We start from the raw sequence: 14145 nt of genomic DNA, 5'->3' as shown, positions 1-14145 counted from the left end.
AGGTCATAGTTAATAAGCAGTAACTCTGGGACTAAAGTATTGACTTTTCATCTTATTATTGGATTTCTTTCTACTATATATTGCTTCACAATACAGTGACAGAAAACACACAAATTTCCCCTAGAATTCAGACATCAGAGACCACATCGCAGAACAAGTCAGGAATTAAAAATGGTGTTTACTAATTCCTATAAGGTATATGCTAGGGTTTGGATGTGGTTTGTTGTCCAAAGGCTTTCATGTGCTGGAAGCTTTGTCCTCAAGGTGATAGTGCTGAGAGGTGCTGGAACTTGTAATTCGGTCACTGGCGGTACTATCCTGAGGTAGGATGGATACTGGTTTCAGGGAATAACTTAGTTTTCCTCATGAGAGTGAGTCATAACTTAGCAAGATTGGTCTTACTCCAATCTTTGGCTTCCTGTGCTGTCAGATGATCTCTCCATCTTGTAAATGCTCATGCCAGGGCTCTTGCTAGACCTCCAGAATGGTGAGCATGTAAAATTCTTCTATCTCTTTTTTTTGCCAGTCCTGGGTCTTGAACTGAGGGCATGGGCACTGTCTCTGAGCTTCTTTTGCTCAAGACTAGCACTCTATCACTTGAACCACAGCGCTAACTTCCAACCTTTTCTATTTATGTGGCACTAAGGAGTTGAACCCAAGGCTTCACGCATACTAGGCAAGCATTCTACCACTAAAGCCACATTCCTAGCCCCTAAAACCCTTATTTCAAAAGTAAAGTACCAGCTTCAGGCATTTTGTTATAGCATCAGAAAACAGACTAATACACCATATTTCCTTGTAAATGCCAAGTGAGTCTTTTCTATAGTAATTGAGTTATTCTCTCTGTTGTCTATTTTATAATTATTTTATGACTTTGGCTATGTATTTTGCAATAGATTCCATTAAAGTGAAATAAAAGTAGATTTTTCACCCATTTATCAAATGATTTTTTTTTTTTTTGTCGGTCGTGGGGCTTGAACTCTGGGCCTGGGTGCTGTCCCTCAGCTCTTCAGCTCAAGGCAAGCGCTCTACTACTTGAGCTACAGCACCACTTCTGGTTTTCTGGTGGTTTATTGGAGATAGGAGTCTCACGGTCTCTCCCTCCCGGGCTGGCTTTGAACTGTGATCCTCAGATCTCAGCCTCCTGAGTAGCTAGGATTACAGGCATGAGCCACCAGCACCCTGCTCAAATGATTTTTTAAATGACGTCCTTAAAGCAGAGAACAACAGTGTTCCTGTAGCATGAGTTAGCTTGTAAGCTTCTTAATCTTGATGTCAAGTTTCTTCCAACTTATCTGTCTCCTCCCACTGCTCTATCAAGACCTACCTCCTCAGCACTGTTCAATGTATGATATCCTAAATTCTAAAATTCCACCTTTTAATCACAGCCTTGTCTTCCCAGCTCCCCCATTGCTCTACTAGATGACAATATCCTTGACTCTTAATCATGCTTTTCTGTTCCTTAACTCCTTCCCATTCAAATCCTTGTAGCTTCATTTCCATCTCCATCCGGTCTAGACACCCTTGGGGTGTTCACATCTGTTCTGTCACAGACTAACACAATAGATATCTTTTTAAAGTCTTACACTTGTTCCATGGACCACTGTTGAGGAAATTGTGTTACTATGTGAATGGCTGTGAGGAGAAACTTAAGGTTGAAATTTTGGCTGAGCTCTCAACACTACTACGTGGTCATGTTTTACTTGTTGCTTTGCTTCCTCTTTGGCCTTTCTAAAAACTTCCCAACTCTTCTCCAGACATCATCTTGAACCTGCCTCCTGCTTTACACACTGATGACTTTGTTATTTCAAAAGAAACACCAGGCTGGAAGTACATCAACTCTCTACTCTACTTCTCCAACATCAGTATATACCCTTGAGTTCCACTGCTGGGACACAATGCTATAACCTTCTGGAAGGGAAGCTGGCAGCACATAGCAACAAACTACCTTCTAAGAGTTGACCTCAAGGATAAAATGATAAAAACACAAAGTACCTACACACAAGGTAATTAATTCCATCACTATTTATAAGAAGGAAGGAGAAGGTGACACTGTTCAGAAAGAAATGTATTCAATACCTGACTTAGGTAACTGTAACCCCCCACATATCACCTTTACAATAAACATTAAAAAAGAAGAGATAAATGAATATTTTTTTATAAAAAAGGTTGGAAGCAAAAAACCCAAATGTACTTCAATACCATATGTTATGCATATCTAAAATGGAATACTGTGTTGCTTTAAGAAGATAACCAAGAAGATCTCCCTACATGATAATAAATATATCGCTAGCACTGATAAATAAAAACAGCACAGTGTCAAGTATGTTGCAAAAACATGGTGAACATATGAACCTACAATTTTTTAAATTATATTTTGAAAAAGGACCTGTGGCTCTCTGGTTCATACAAATCAACGGTAGTCTGATTGCCCAGGATTCTGTTTTCCCGGTGCTCTGAGTTCCTTTGCTACTGTTCCTTGGTGAAATGTCACTGACATCATCATTGTTCAGGAACATTCTGCCACCCCTTCTCTACCGGACCACTAGAGTCATCCCTTGTAGTAGGAGTCTGCATTTTTCATGCCACATTCCAGTTGGCTTTTGTACCTTATCTGGTCCTCTGTGTGCCTCATAGATTAATCTTTGACCTACAGCTTCTAGTGTAAAGCAAGAGCACCAAAATAATGAAAGAAATGATGGTTCCAAAACCAAGTTATAGGCATTCAGGACTACTAAAACGATTACTTAACTTGTACCCTGTTTTTCATTGTTTCATGTACCAAAGAACAAAAAGAATGCAATTAGTGTAATCACCTTGAGTCAGGGAGAACAGTTTTCCTGAACAGAAAAGATAAAGTAAGCTGACAGGTTTCAGTAAATTGAAGTCTATAGAAGATATTTGGGCTTTATGAAAGGCAAGCTCACTGCTATATTAAAAGAAAGAAAACCCTTAGAATTCCATTGGTTGAGGTAGGTTCTGTGTCTGTAGTTTATATTCATAGAGTAGGTATTGAGTATTTATTAAATTTAAGCAGTCTTTGTGAGGTTAGCTGAAAAGCAATGTTCTTGGGTCCATTAAAGAACAACCTTTTAAAATAAATTTCTAGGAAGCTCAGAAAACTGGAAAGATATGAAAGAGCAAGAGAAACTTTCGGTTTGGCTTGATAAAGAGCTTTGGCTCAGTTTCAATACATTTGGTAAGTATATTTAAACCAGTGCTGCTTTGGCCTTCATAATGCAGTCCAGGGAGGAAATGTTCTAGACAAAGTAAGTGGTCATCTTGCAGTTGGAACCTTTGAGACATCTCAGTGGTTACAAAGAATCTTCCTTAATTCTTGCCAAGTATTTTAATCCTTGTTAGACATGCAAATCCTCCAGATTTCTGTGCCGAAATGAATCCTCATTTCAAAAACTAAGACTTTGAAGTATGAAATGAAAGACAAGTCAGATTTTGGTGCTTAAGGGTACTGAAAAAGCTCTGGAAAGCCCAAGAAATCCTTAAGAAGCTGGCTCTCTCAGAGGTAAATAACTCTGAAGAATGTAGGCTGTTTAATTGCCCAGAGTGCGTCTGCCCTTCCACTGGATCTGTGGCAGTGTCCTAAGTACCCCCCCATATCTAAGAACAGGGTGTACCTAGGAAATAAAATTACAAATGGAGAATAAAATGTCAGGGTGAGAATTCCTTTTGCTGATGGGCTGTTGTATTGATTTCCCATATTCGAGATCCATTTAAAACATCCATCCTTTCTTCCCAAGCGAAAGTGCTTTCAAGGTGAGATCAAGACTCATCTAAATGAGGATATGTGATCAAAAGATGGGTTGTGAATTAAGAAATTTGGAGCAGGTGGAGAATCAATAGGAACAATTAGGACCACACCCTTAGCTTCAGTTGTGCATGGTTGTTTGGCTGAGGTGATCAAGTTAATTTAAAATGATTAGCTGTTACTTTCGATTAAAATAGGATCTCAAATACAACACTTAATCTTGATCTATGATTGCACAGGAAAATTGGGAGAGAGGATTGGAATATTTTGTGGATAAACTGAAAATAACATATTTCAGTATTTTAGTGGTGGCAAAATTTCTTAAAGTATGTACTATCTTATTGGTTAAGCTCAGGGCTAGAAATCTTTTTTTTCTTTAAATTTTATTATCAAGGTGATGTACAGAGGGTTACAGTTACATAAGTAAGGCAGTGATTACATTTCTTGTCTAACTTGTTACCCACTTAGGGCTGGAGATCTTAATTCTTCTTTTTGTTTGGTTATTGTTGCTATTGTGACTGTCTGTTTGGCTGTGTGGGATCAATCTCAAGGCTTTATGGCTTCATGCATGCTACGCAAGTTCTTTACCACTGAGCTACATATATTCTCTGCTACAACTATCCGGTTTTACTGACTGTATCAAACAAGCACAATTAACTTATTAATTTCATTATTAATTTCTTATTATCCACAGAGTGAAATTCAGCAAAAAATTTTAGGCTGGCCATAATATTCTAGATATAAGGGATTACATAAGAGTAATCAGGTATATTTCTGTCACAATATAAGGGTACAGGAAAGATCAAAGCATTTGGACCATAAATTTATGTTACATAAATGTATGCCTTTGTAGACACAAATGTGATCTGTATTTTTCATAAAGGCATTGTAATAATTCGGAATTACAAAACATAAATACAAAATTAAAAAAATACTGATTGGGATGAATGGATGAATAAATAAATTGGGATAAATAAATGAAAGGGAAAGGGAATTTTTGGTATTGATGTCTACATTAGGCTGAAAATATGAGTTTCTTTGAGTGACTCATCTTGACTTTCTAGTGACAAAGCTTAGATATGGAGGAACCCTCAATTAAGATACTTTTTGAAAATCAGTCATTCTGAAAAGTGCAGTAAGAAAAGGAACTTATAACTGTTATATGCTTTCTTCAGAAATATTTTATAGATCATTGAAATTAGAGTATTCAGTCTAATAATTTAGCACTCAAGAATCTGATATTTACTGCTGACAAAATAAATTAGAAATATTAGGATGATCTCTATAATTCATGTGTAGGCATATTTGTACTGTGTACAGAAGTTTCACATATGAGTCTGACGATTCATATGTCATAATAAATCTGAAAAGGCGACTTTGTGAAACCTTTTTGTTATAATTAGGATGCTTCATCTATTCCTTCATGAAATACCAGTTACTGTGCACTTTATGAAAGATAAAGATCTCACAGTTGGATGGAAATGAGGGTGAAAGATACCTGTTGCATCTTTCCAAATGGAGGAGAGAATTTAGAGAACAAAATGCTGTACCCACAATAATTGATGCTACAAAAAGCAAGATGATGATATTGTCCCTTAGCTGATTTGTATATTGACCAAACAGAAATTTTGTTAGCCTTCTGGAAGGGGTACTAGCTGGAACTTGTCATTAGAGTCAAGCTTATTAAAAATCAATAGCCATGGAAGGGGAAACAAAGGAGGAGGCTACAATGCTTGATAAGAAATGTACTCATTATCTTGCCCATGTAATTGTAACCCCTCTGTACAGTATTTTCACAATAAAAATAAATTAAAAAAATTAAAAAAAATCAATAGCCACCTAAGGGGATATCCTGGGCTAACTTTCTCTAAACTTGGAAATTCAGAAAGCTGAATTCTGCCAGGCATGGAATGTACTTTATCATAACTTCTTCCAAAGATCCAAGAAAGTTTGCAGAAACTTTATTTTGGAAACATGAAAAAATAACTCAAGGATGCTTTGTCCTGCTAATTTGGTGAGCTGTTAATGACAACTTAAATGGTTATGAAAGATAGGCTTTTAAAATTAGGAACAAAAATCTATCTCTTAATCAGCAGCTGTATTAATTAGCCAGATATTTTTACAATAGCACAGAAATCAATCAAAAATATTCCTATACCCTGTGCTAATTTAGGCAGGCTATAGGTCACGAGTGTTGGTTCCAAAGACATTCAGAGCATTGTTTTGTTTTACTTACTGCCAAAGGGTTTCTATTATAGGCTTTATAAACAAGGTTTGCTTGTTCTGAGTTATTGAGCCAATAACTCCATACCCATCTCTCATATCTTCATCTCTTTCATGTCCTAATTTACTGCACAATGTGGAGTCAATTCGTTTGTTGTATTTTTTTGTTGCTGTGACAAATCACTAACAATTTAGTGGGTTACACAACATGAATTTCTTATCTGACAGTTCTTAGTTCATAGGTTTTGGACATAGCTTTCATTGGGCCAAATCAAGGTGGTTAACAGTCTGTGTTCTTTTTAGAAGGCTCTAAGGGACAGCTTGTCTCCTTGCTCTTTCTAGCTTCCTTAAGGCTTGTGCCCCTCCCTCCATTACCACATCTTTTCATGTTCCTCTTCTGACTCCTTCTTTTACTTTTAAGGGCACTCGAAATGATATGGACTTAACTTCATAATCCAAGATAAGGTGCTAGTTATGATCAATATCCTTAATTCCAGTTGCAACCATAATTTAATTTTTCCATATAGTATAGCATATTTACATGGGAATTAGGATCCTAGGAATTAGGATATGAACATCTTTGGATTGAATTATTCTTCCTATAATATTTGTGATCACATTCATTGATGCTTTATGACTATTGATCCATCTTCTTTCAACCTTCTAAGGACCTGAGGGACAGGATCCAGGGGTTCACAGAACTAATTCTCATTCTTATTAGTTAAGGGATGTAGGGAAACAAAACACAAAAATGCCCATCTGAATACTTAAAATACTTCTCAAGCAGCCCTCCTACACATAGCCATCATGCCTAGGCATGCAATCAGTTTTCAGATAATCTTAAAAAATGCAATGCAAACCTGCCATAATATTCTGAGAAAGAGACCAGATTTAATGAGAGTGTTAGAGATTAAAGGGACCTCTGAGTCACAGGTAAGTCTTTTGGCAAAGGGGGCTAAGACTAGTCAACATCTAAAATGATGAACTGGTATATATTTTGCTGATATTGGCACTTGCATATGGAAAGACTGATGCAGGTGTCACATGGGTATTATTGCTATTCTTATTATTTTTATTTTGTAGTGCTAAGGATTGAACTTAGGGCTTTACACATAGTAGGTAAGTTCTCTATCACTTGAGCTATGCCTCCAGTCTGTATGTTTTTGTTTTTGGGACAGAGTCTCCCTGATTTATTGCCCATCTGGCCTCAATTCAAAATATTCCTCTCTCTGCTGGATTATAGTATGCTAGGATACACGTGTCATCTTTATGATCATGCCACAGGGACTAGGCGAAGTGAGGAAGTGATTCGATGTTTTGCAACCTGATATAGTCAGCATGAAATTCATTCTATGTGTGTGTGTGTGTGTGTGTGTGCTCATAGTTTCAAACTTTCAAAACAACATGAATCAGACCACATCCTCTCTTCTTAATATTTTCCACTGAATTCTACTTGCATTTAGAAGGTAAGTGCAAACTCTTTACAAAGTTTGTAAAGTCTTACTTTGGCCTTGTATCTCTTTTTCCTGACTTCATTCCTCTCTCTGTTTTGATCAATATCCAGTAGCTACACAGCTCTTTTACTAAACTCTTTCCCACCTTTAGTATCTTTGCATCAACTTGTCTTCATACTTCACGTTGGCAGACGGACACACTGTTGACTCCTTCTTGTTATTTTGAGCCCAGGTTTAATGTTCCAGGAAGCTCTGTAACATTCACCTCCCCTCATGCCTTATTGCCATTCCTGACATAGCATTTATTTCTCTGAAATTTCTCTTGTAATTAGTTAATTAGCTTCAAGAGAGCAAGGAAAGTGTTAGTCTGGTTCACTGCTGTATTCTCTATGCCCCCAACAGTAAGAAGCAAAACATAGATGCTCATCAGTTAAGGGTGGTATGAAAGAATGGGCAGTTAGGTTTATGCATGGCTTTATAACAGTATCATTGGGTTGGGATATATTTAGTTCCAAAACTGATTTAACTACGTTTTAAAATGTATTCTGCAGTATGAACATTCAGATTAAATGTTTGTGAATCAATTCAATAAAGCCATTTGGTTTTTAAGTTTGTGTATCAACAAACAGCTGGATTAGAGAATGAATCTGAGTACTTAACCCTCAGCATTTTTTTCAGTATTGTCTGCCAAGTAGACAAAGAGTGTAGAATAATAATGATGAGTTATTTTATTGCTATTTTTTAATTTTATTGTCAAGGTGGTTACAGAGTTTTTACAGTTACATAAGTAAGGTAGTGATTACATTTCTTGTCTAACTTGTTACTCCCTCCCAAGTTACTTTAATCTTAGTTACTTTAATCTAATTTTGATAAACAATATATACCAAGATTGAATAAGGTCTTGCATATATAAAATCAGTTTGCCTCACAATTAGGTGTTATTATTATTTTGTGAAAGGTATTATTATTAAATTATGGCCTCAATTGTGCTTACTGTTATGGTAGGCTATTTTTTGTGTTAATATAAAGCTCCAGAAATGCAAGTAAAATATCTAAAAGTATGCAATGTTTGTTTATACTTTTAGAGATGAGAAACAGAGTTAGAAAGAACAAACCAATCTGTCTGTCTGTCTGTCTATCTATCTATCTCCCCCTGCTGAAAAAGGAAAAGAAATTTAGTGTAATAGGATTTGGGACAGGAAATGTATTTATCATACCCAGAGAGTAGACCCAGATGAGTGTGAATCTTTTTAATAAGCATAATAAATGTCAGGATAGATAAATCTATCACAAAACACATAGAATCTCTTTATAAATAGCAAATCACAGCAGACATGAGTATCAAATTTGTATGTGTGTGTCAAATTTTAAAAACTGCATTCCTTTTATCAGTCCTCAGGCCTACATCACACGCATTCATCATCCTCAGGTCAAACCAAATTTTCTGGCTGTGCAGTAGTCCAGGACAAAATCATTAAATATTCCCAGCGGGTCACCAGTGGATACTGCAAAGATCATCGTTTCAGGAGCAAAATATTATCATGGCTGGTTCCTTAAGTACATTTGTTGCTTTTAAAGCTAATTTTGAATACTTCTTTGAACAGTAATTTCAATTAACTTACAACCTAATGGCTCTATGTCCAGAATGATGAAATGGTAGAAAACATTTTATGTGCATAGTTTTCATGGGGATTTAGAAAAAAACAAAAAACAAAACAAGAATTGAGTGAGATACAGGAATAGCATAAGACGTAGTATAGAGAAAGAAAAAGGACACAGCCTCCTAGACATATTAAGATTTTAGCACTGCCACTTTGCAACATGAAAACTTGGCAGGCTATTGGGGGTTCAGTGAGATGATGTATATGAAACACCTGGCATTTGCTAAGTAACTTATGAATGGTTCCAGATTTAATGATCCATGGTGTGTGTGTGTGTGTGTGTGTGTGTGTGTGTGTGTGTGTGTGTGTGCACCAAAAACTGGAAAAATAAAGTGGGACATAGATGTTTATGGCAAGGCCTATTCATTTGCTGAAAAGGTCCTTTTAGACCTTCTGTGGGTCAAGCAGAATCTTCCTCCTGGAGCTCTGCACAGCGATGGTGGTCAGTGCCATTGGATTCTCCTGCACACAAACAGCCATTGTTCTCTTCCTATCACACCAGGGATCTCAGTGAGTGTTCTGCATCTCAGTTATTAAATGCTAAGAGCTCAGTAGTGGGTCAATATTAATTTTAAAATATTTTTATTGGAAAGATACTGTAGAGAGGGGTTACAGTTACATGAGTAAGGTAATGAGTACATTTCCTATCGAGCCTTGTACCCTCTCCTTTGTTTTTCCCCTATTATCTCTTCCTTTCCCACCTCTCCAACAGTCCCCTTACCCCCTGAAGTTGTAATGTTCATTTTCAACAGAGTGTCTTGTACATCTCAATGTTACACAATTGATTTTGAATAAACCCCAGAAGGAGAGGAATTTAAAATGGAAACTCAATATAGTTCAGGGAGCCCTTCAGGTTTCCTCTCCTACTGTAGTTTTCAATTAGCACTGACCATGGGATAGAGCAACACTGAGATGTCTGAAAGGCTATCTTTGCCTTTTTCATAATCTTCTAGTCCACCTTTTGTTTAAAGCTGGTCTGGCTTCAGACCTGTGACTGTTTGCCAGACCTTCAGATATCCTTTCTCAGACTCTCAAATTTTCTCTTCTCTACTTGGAACCCATCATAACTCCCATCTGAATGGACTTTTTATTATGAAGATACCAATTGATTAAGTGATTCATACTAAAGAATAACATTAGATAATTGAGGGACAGAAAAGGAGGGGAGAATGACGTCAAGACTTCAATGTCTATCCTACAAAATTAAGAAAAGTAAAAGGGATGAGTGAGAATGTTGAAAGGGGTGACATTGATCAAGACACATGGTATTCATACATTGATTTGCTAAATGGCAAGTCTTTTGTACAACTATGTAAAGATAATAAAATATAAAAAGTAGAGAAAACATCTCCTAGGTACTTTTGGCTGGAGTATCCTTTCAGACTCGGCTGAAGTGTCTGTTAGATATCGCCACCTGTACTGAAGTCTCAGAAAATGCCACAAAGATTTATAAAACTTGAACAAACAAAATACTCAATCAACCAGACATTTGTTCATCAAAGTGCTGTCTGCAGTGTAGGCACTGCATGGAAGAGCTAAAATGGATGACAAGACAGCTTGTCTGAACTGTTACTCTTGGCTTTCTTGATATACTCATAGAAAGGCAGGTGATTCTTCTATAATTAAAACTGGTAATCGCCATTGTAGAGTGTTGTATTTTATGGTTGTATAGATTCATATGTATTTTATGGGTTGTATAGATTCATAAGTATTAGCATATCCAGATGCTATTACAGGTGTCTTTTCTCATTCTGCTTTTGTATTTTTCTGGTGGTGGAACTGGGGCTTGAACTCAGGGTCTTTCACTTGCTATGCTACTACTCTAGTTTCCATCTCCTTCTTCTGTAAATCTTGCTCTGTAAACATACATAATTATTTTAAAGACCATCATGAAATTGTATGCAGAATATAGTAGTAATCTTGTATTACTTATGATGTAAATAAGTCATAAATAATAACTTACACAGCAAACAAGTTCTGAGTATTTTCTGTACATAGATCATCTATTGTCTCTTTTTTTTACAGAGAGTATTTTAGAACTGTAGAATCTGAATCAAATCCTTTGATAGCTGATTAGAGAAGTGCAAGTTCTCCATCCTTCTTTCTCCATCCTCTTTGCACACCTAGGAAGATTTAAAAATAATGGGCTTGTTTGGGTCCTGGTAGTTGTGCACTCACACCTATTTTATTTATTGTGCATGTGTTTTAGTTTATCTTTTTGCTTAGGGAGCTGTCTGTTCTCTTCACTGAGTGAGGATGTGTGAAAAATTTCCTTTCATTTAAATTCCTACCTTACTTAGTCCGTGGTATCCTGGGATCCTAAGTTATTTAGCCTCAGTAAGTGTGTCTTTCTAGCTGTGTAATGAAGATTTCTACACTCACTGATGCCGTATTGCTGAGAATAGGGATGGCGATGTGATGCAGAGGATTTTTTCAAACAAGTGGTGCAGTGTGGTACCAGAAGGAGCAGTTTTCCTCCTTCCTCTCCTGAGAAACATGTGGTGCCTGTCATATGCTTGGGGAAGTCCCACAGAAAGTAGGCTCTATATCAGGTTGAGGAGCTTTCAGAAGTAATCCAGAGCATTTCCCTTCGGTCCTGCAGTAGATTTCCCAAGCAGCAGCGTTAGTGTTATACAAACTGGCATTTGTGAGTCCCAAATTTCATAAGAGCAGTAGCAGCAGCAGATGGCAGAAATACATTTCTAATTCATTTAAAATCCGCTCCAAGAAATGAGTTCTCCCTGTACTCTTTATCCTGTTATTTTTCTATACGTCTCTTATATGTCTCCTAAATAAAATAATGATGAAAAAGAAAGCCTGGCTTATGTTCCCCTCTGCTGAGAGCCAGCAGCAGTTCATGTTCCATACCCTTGCCAGATACTTATAATGTAAGCTTCTATTACCAGGAACAAGGAGCTCAAATTCTGTTGTTTTTCCAATCTGTGGCTTTAGTGAGAGCAAGGTGCTACATATAATTTACCTTTATGCTTATGGAATGGTTTTTAAATTTCAAAATGTTGAACAGTGTCAAGAGCAATCATCAGCCTTAGCCAAAAGCTTAAAAATGTGCTCCAACCTTGGATCTCCATGACTTTTATATACATATACATATATATATATATAAATTAAGTTTTAATAGTTCTTTAAAAATACTTTTATAACTCTGATTATGATTATAGGTAGTAACTGACTAAATCAATCAAGAAGTGTTTACAAGAGGACACTGTGTGCAAAACACTTGATCAAAGTGTTAAAGCTCTTCCCTAAGAAGTGTAACATCTTGGGGCAGTGAGAGACGAGACAGGTAGGTGACACAAGGCAGCTTATGTTCACACTGTGTTTTCCACAGAGTACACTTTGGGGAACAAGATTGTAAGGTGTCTTGCCCATCTCAAGCCTGTTTACATCCAAGCTCTCCTTTGGGGAAGGGAAGAAATCCAGATTCCTGGCCTCCATTTGGGGTTCAAAACTAAATTAATGAGACAGTTGAGGCAGGAATGGGTTGACTCCTGCCTGTGGACAACATGGGAGCAAACAAGAATAAAAATTCCATCTAGAAAACCAATGAGATCAGTGCAATACTTAGGAAATATCAATGGGAGCAAGTTTGCTTTGGAAGGAAGTCTTTTATGAGAACCTGTAGTTCTTCCTGTCTGCAAGAGTCCAAGCTGAGTGCTCTAGCACCAGTTCAGATAGTGGCTCTCAACCTAAAGACCTTTCTTTGCTTCTGGCCATAGTTTGGGCCCATCTTCTGATATTCTCACTGTGACTGTTGAAGGCTGGCTGACCCAAGAAAAATCAAGAACCATGTCATGTTGTACCTGTACACAGTAGACTAAATTATACCTGAAATGTATTTTAGCCATATTTCCTCACTCTTTGTTCTTAAATAATAGTTTCCATCTTGTTTTACTTTCCAGAAGATTGTTTACTTAGTAGTACAGAGCTATTGCCAGAATGACCAAGTTTGAAACATAGAATACTGTATAAAATGTGATATTGATTTGCATATCTAGTATAAAAACATTCTATTCTGGAGTGGAATTTAGGCATTTGCTACTGATGTGGTTTCATTTGTAGATTTACAGTCAGGACAGGATCTAACTGACATTTTTGTCAGTCCTGAGGCTTGATCTTTTAGGGCTTGGTTGCTCTCCTTTAGCCTTTACAGCTCAATGCTAATGCTGTACTACTTGAGCCTCGGCTCTACTTCCAACTTTTAGCTGGTTACTTGGAGATAAGAGTCTCACAGACTTTTCTGCTCAGGCTGGCTCTGAACCAGGATACTTAGATCTCAGCCTCCTGAGTATCTAGGATTATAGGTGTGAGTCCTTAGTGCTCAACTCTAATCCAGTTCTTATAGAAAATTCTTAGGGAATCTTTAATGATCTTATTTTCACTAATACTGTTGAGCAATAACCAGCATATGTCTGTTATCCCAGAGAGCTTGGCATGTGTTCAAAAGTGGTTTTGTGCATTGGAAAGATCCTCCTGCATGAGCTACTGTTGCTGGGGAAGCATGAGCCATCCCTTGAAGATTAGGGCCCAGTGTCTATTTAATGTAAGCCATCAGATTATTCTTTTATCTCTCTTCAGTGCCACTGGATAACTACTGATTAATATTTACTGGATGCTCACAGTGTGCCAGCTGCCACTGTGATGAAAGTAGCTGATGATCTGTTTAAATTGCTGTGATTTTGCTTAGTTGCAAGAGCCTGAGCTACTTGAAATGTTGTGATGTTGTCTTGAGCATCACTGCCAGGGCCAGAGTTTGGGGTAGTCACTCAGACAAGGTTGCAGCCAGCACTAGGTTCTGTAGGCCAAGCCAAATGCAGACAATTCTGCTCTTTTCCTGAAGTAACTTGCTTTGGAGAGAAATCTCTTTTAGATCAGAGAAAAAAATGTGTGGTGAGCATTCATGTTTCCCAGATAGAAAGATGCTTGATGCCCAACTCCTTGGGGAAGACATAATGTCTGGGAAAGAAAGCAAATGCCTTTGGAAGTAGAACTTCTGGCCTAGAACCAGAAGACTGTTATAAGA

The 14145-nt window shown here is 37.2% G+C and overlaps 1 protein-coding gene across 1 annotated transcript in view; it reads right to left on the bottom strand.

Moving 5' to 3' along the window:
• The window catches only part of Kcnb2 (potassium channel, voltage gated Shab related subfamily B, member 2), a 389384-nt gene that overhangs the window by 35211 nt on the left and 340028 nt on the right, over window positions 1–14145 (bottom strand). The gene's annotated exons all lie outside the window — the stretch shown is intronic.

The sequence above is a fragment of the Dipodomys ordii genome, unplaced genomic scaffold, assembly GCF_000151885.1.
Source record: "Dipodomys ordii isolate 6190 unplaced genomic scaffold, Dord_2.0 Scaffold109, whole genome shotgun sequence".
Taxonomy (NCBI): Eukaryota; Metazoa; Chordata; class Mammalia; order Rodentia; family Heteromyidae; genus Dipodomys; species Dipodomys ordii.
Note: the sequence above shows the minus strand (reverse complement) of the source record. Positions and strands in the feature narration are given on the sequence as shown.